The sequence below is a fragment of the Copadichromis virginalis genome, linkage group LG23 (genome assembly GCF_057382275.1).
Source record: "Copadichromis virginalis isolate Kocher_CV1m ecotype Utaka linkage group LG23, C_Virginalis_male_GT1.1, whole genome shotgun sequence".
Classification (NCBI taxonomy): domain Eukaryota; kingdom Metazoa; phylum Chordata; class Actinopteri; order Cichliformes; family Cichlidae; genus Copadichromis; species Copadichromis virginalis.
The window spans coordinates 18,168,265-18,174,073 of NC_140639.1; positions in this window are offsets into that span (position 1 = coordinate 18,168,265).

The window sequence follows — 5,809 nt, forward strand, 5'->3', positions numbered from 1 at the left end:
TTTACAGAATGATTTCAGGGATTGCAAATCAACACACGGAACAGCAGTGGAGGCAAGTCTGAACACCATTACTTCAGTTTTAGAATCATTAAAACAAAGAAAGTTTAGCGCCAACCACGACTTGACGTCCTCCAGACATGTTTGTAAACGATTTACAGACGACCCATCTTTCTTTTTAAGAGGAACATAAATCTGGCAGTCATCTGCATAACAGTGAAACGAGAGTCTGTGTTTTCTAAAAATTGAGCCCAATGGAAGTAAATAAAGTGAAAACAGGATAGGGCCCAGAATGGAACCCTGTGGTACTCCATGAGACAACGGAGCACAGGAGGACTCACAGTTTCCTAAGCGAACTGAAAAGGTTCGGTTTGTTAAGTAAGACCTGAACCATTTCAGAGCCACACCTGTTATACCGACACACTGCTCCAAACGTGAGATTAAAATTTCATGGTTTACAGTGTCAAATACAGCAGTTAAATCGAGTAAAATAAGAATGACACTTTCACCAGAATCACATGATAAAAATATATCATTAAAAATTCTTAAAAGTGCTGATTCAGTGCTATGCATTGCTTTAAAACCAGATTGAAAAATTTCCTGAACATCTTGTGCATTCAAGTATGAGATCAATTGGTCATGTACAATTTTTTCCAAGACTTTAGATAAAAAGGGCAGCTTAGATATTGGTCTAAAGTTCTCAACAGCGTTTGTATCTAGCCCAGGTTTCTTAAGAAGTGGTTGCACAATTGCATCTTTGAAATTCTTTGGAACCACACCTGAAGTAAGGCTGCTATTTAAAATGGTTAAAATAGTTGGACATATGGTAGAAAAAACTTCTTTCAGAAAAAGGGGAGGGATAGGATCATATGGTGAGCCTAAAGGCTTTAAATGATCCACCACCTCCTGTAGCTGAGCAAGAGTAACCGACTCAAACTGTTGAAAGACAGCTGAGCAAATTGGAAGATCAGAGGGGTCAAATGTGGGCAAAATAATCTGCGCCCTAGCCGAGGCTACCTTGTTTATAAAGAAGTGCAGAAACCTTTCACACATTTCAAGTGAAGGCTCAAAACTAAGAGCAGAGGGAGGGCTTAAAATAGTCTCAATTGACTTAAACAATATGTGTGGTTTCTGATAATTCACCATAATAATGTTTGCAAAGTGTTTCCGCTTTGCTTCTTTTATTGTAAGCTGATATAAGGCCCAGCACTCTCTTAAACTTTGTAAAGAGACCTGTAAGTTATCTTTTTTCCATCTCCGCTCAGCCCTACGACATTCACGCCTCGCAGCACGGGTTTCATCGTTCAACCAGGGTTCAAGCTTTGTCTTAGGATGCTTAATTTTTAGAGGGGCAACAATATCCAAGACAGTCTGACAAGTGGTATGAAACCAAAAACTGAGTTCCTCTACGTATTGGAGTGTCTCAGGAATGGAGAACTGATTATAGTAGGTGGAGAACCGTGCTGCCGTGGAAGAATTTAACAAACGAGATGTCTTTGCAGGGCCAAGCCCTCTGAATTCATTTCTAGATAAAGAGATGTCAAACAGAACCGGCATATGATCGGAGAAAACAGGATCGGAGACTTTCAGATTAAAAACAGGCAATAAGTGGGCTAAAACCAGATCGAGAGTGTGGCCACACTGTTGCGTGGGTGCAGACACACATCGAACTAAATTAAAAGAATCAGTAAGATTCAAAAAGTCTTTAACCATGGGCTTATCTGGACAGCACACATGAATATTAAAATCCCCAACAATAAGAAAGGAGTCCTATTTTATCGTGACTTCAGTTAGAAATGCAGCAAATTCCTTTATAAAGTCTTTACTGTATTTTGGGGCCCTGTATATCATTGTGCACAGTACAGGGGGAGAACAGGCTATTTCAAACAGTAACAGTTCAAAACTGGAAAAATAAAATTCCAATGAAACCTGCTTGCACTTGTAGCAATCTCTGAAGATAGTAGCTACTCCTCCACCTCGACCAGATCTGCGTGGGACATTAAAATAGCAGCAGTCCGAAGGCAAAAGTTCTGCAAAGGCGCTGGAATCACCAGCAGTTATCCACGTCTCAGTTAAGCAGAGAAAGTCCAAGTAGTGTGACAAAAAATATTCCTTAAGGATAAAAGTCTTATTTGATACCGATCTGGCGTTTACCAGGCCAAATTTGGCCGGAGTTGAATAGTCACTAGACTTTGAAGCTCGCGCAACGTAACGCAGGTTTTGCATACTCACTCCGCGCCGCCGTGGACAGGGAGGCAGGGAGCGGCCGGGCGGGAACAGCCCAGAGCCAGCGAGCGGCACCAGACACGCATAGGATGGCCTACGAAGATGCCAGGGAAAAGGGGCGCGACAGGCAACGCCAGGCACAGCACAACCAAACGCCAGACAGGCCTTCAGTTTCACCAATCTCCCACTCCTTTTGCCGCGACGGCGGCCCCGCTTCCGCGGAGACGGCACAGGTACACGGAGCAGGTGAGTAGGAAGCAACGACAGGAGTGGAGGCGGTATTTTGTGTGCATTTCCCAGTCTACACACCGGCGTATTGGGAGATAGTTGGAGATCAAGTAAAACTTGGCGATCATAGACCAGCAGGGAGTCGACATCATAACAAAATAAAAACATTAAAACAGAAACGTGGCGGAACAGACGGCAAGCCATACACATTGGCGCCATCTTTACCCTGTTACTCACAGTGAATGCTCACTGTGAGCTCCGGCAGACGTCCCCTTCTTTTTTAAAGTTCTTAAGACAAAGCACTATACTATGAACAGCAAGACATCTCCAACAGAAAGAAGCTAAAGGAAGGGCAGACATCTGCCTTGAATGGTTAAAGGGTGAGAAAAAAGAAGAGACAAAAGTGGAGAGACCACACAGCAAATCCAGCACGTCCAAATTAACACTGTCGGATTTGATTTCAACACTATTAAAGTGTCTATATGGGTCCACACCAGAGAGTGTTAATTTAACTCTTGTTGGAGAGTTGGTACGTTAACTCTGATTTAGTGTTAAACACCAAATCTGTCTGGAGTTGATAATTTAACACTTGGTGTTAAGAGTTTATATATTAACTCTCAAAGAGTATTTTAGTTTAACTGCGTAAGAGTTATCTTCTAATTCATTCTAAAAAGCGGGAATTTTACTGTTCTGAACTTCTAGAAATTTCTTTTGGAAATAAACATTTACTAAAAAGACGCAATGGTTTTTGAAAAACATTTATTCTGAACTGTGCAGCACAATTTCAAAACATTTTCTGAAAGATGTAACAGTGTACATGTTCTCACTTTCATTAGAATTTTGTTTATCAAAAGGTCTGACATAGGTGAGCTGGTAAATGCAAATAACAGCATTCTCATCACTTATTTCTTCAATACAATATGCATGTCCTTTATTCATCACTTTGTGGAACTTCAACGCACTTCTGCTCTCCCCCATATTCCATCTTCACAAGCATATCCTATGTGGAGATTGAAAACAACTTAGTTGACACTAATTAATGGCACAAATAATCCAGTAAACAATTGCAGCACAGAAAAAAAAAAGGAATCCTCTTTGAGCCATTACTTGTGTAAAGTATTTTCCCAAAAGACAAGAACACAGGCAACAGGTAATACTGAACTAAATGTAAAACCTCAACCTTTTTAATTTTTACCTAAACCGTGTGCACAAAACTCTGGAGGGATCTATGCTAACGTCGAATCCAGTCAGTACGCCTGCTACTGCTGTTTGCTCGTTTTGTTTTATAGGAGATCATTTTCAGGCTTCAAGTAGAACCATTATACCAACATTTCACATTCTAGACATTGTTTTAGGTGTATTTGACCAAAAGTTTGACTGAAAATTCACATGCAAGCTTTTTTTCAAGGCTGCAAACAATACCTTTCAGCTAGCTAAAACAGAATATTATGCTATCGCCGAGCAGCATGGCTAATGCCTTTCACACAGCTTTGTCTCAACTCCAAAGAGCCACAGAAGTAAAAGCTATTAATAATAATTGAAACAATCTTTGAAAAAAATGACTTACCAAGCATGGCAAACAACTCAAATATGTAGAGCAAAATGTTCTGAAACGGCTTCACTTCAGCTTCGATTGGAGCCTATGGTGCTGGGGGCGGAGTCTGTGAATTTACTCTGTTGGTGTCATAGCCCCTCTAGGAGTTCAGAGTTAAGAGGTCAAGAGTTAATGTTTCCATTGTAACACCTCCAGATTTGACATAGAAACACTCATTTTTAACACTTGATTTTAACTACTATCACTTTACACCTCAGAGTTACATTAAAAGAATGTGACTCTACTTAGAGTAAAATTAACTCTACTTTTGCAAGAAGACTATTAACACCAAAACATTTAACACTTTTGAATTTGCTGTGCAGGAACAACAAATGGGAGAAAAGTGAGACGAATACAGAGAAAGATGAATGAAGATCAGGAGTGATATGCAGTAGTAGTGTGTAAATGCATGGAAAGTGAGAAGAAGTAAGTGAAGTAAAAAAAATGCTCAGGGCATGAGAAAGCCCAAATCAATGGCAGCCTATCTAAGGGATGGTTCAGGCTCGCCTCATTAACTGGGAAGTGGTGACAAAGGAGAACAGCCTGATACCTGAAGGCTTTTAACCAAATTGGAAACTGCCAGATAAATATAATTCATACTAATCCCATGCTTTTTCTTAGGCCAAGGAAGGGAGCACCAACTAAATGGACTGATTCTTTTATAGTGCTTTTCTATTCTCCCAGAGAACTTAAAGCACTTAACTGATCCAATCAGTTAAGTGCTTTAAGTGATTTTTAAGTACTTACTAACATTCACACATATTCATATTCTGATGGATGCATCAGAGAGCAATTTAGGTTAACTGAAGAAAGCCGGCATAAAGATGATTGGACTAGCCCAGGGGGTGGGCAACTCCAGGCCTTGAGGGCCGGTGTCCCTGCAGGTTTTAGATGTGTCCTTGAACCAACACAGCTGATTTAAATGGCTAAATTAGCTCCTCAACATGTCCTGAAGTTCTCCAGAGGCCTGGTAACGAACTAATCATGTGATTCAGGTGTGTTGATCCAAGGTGAGATCTAAAACCTGCAGGACATCGGCCCTCGAGGCTAGTCACTAGCATGGGAAAGGGGAAATTATATAAATCTTAGATTAGCCACCAAACACAAGGGGACCAGATGTGTGAGTACAGAGCTTCCTCACTGAACTTACATGCAAGCTTCATCAACACATCTCCTACAGGTGAAGCAGAGGTATGAGTGTGTGTGAAAGGTAAAGCACTGTAGAGTAATATAGTGTTAGAAGTGTGTGATTTAAGGTCTTTAGTCAGTTAGACATAACTATCATTGCAACAAGAGATAATCTATGGATTACAATTGAGTACTTCGTTAATGCATAAAGTGCAGGTTTTATCTCTTCTTCTCTTAGCTACAGCCACAGCGGTGACTGTTAGTAACTATTAAATGTACAAAACGAATTTAAAGGCTTAGTCTATATGCAGATTTGACACGTCAGCAGTTTAGGTGTCCTGTTGTAGAATCTTTTAGTGTAACTTCATCTGAAATCAGCCAATTTTTACAACATATCCTGCTCAACTATCTTATTTGTATACAAATTTTATTCTGCAGGGTTTTAACATTTACAGTCATTGCTTACATTTTCAGCTACATATATCAAGTACTTTTGAAGATTTCTTTGAAGATTTATACATATTTTTAAAATGGTCAACTAGCCATAGTAAGGCCTTTTTTCCCACACATTGAAACATGAAGCAATGTTTGAACATTAATATATATATTTAAAAAAAACAACCTGTTTTTTTTTTT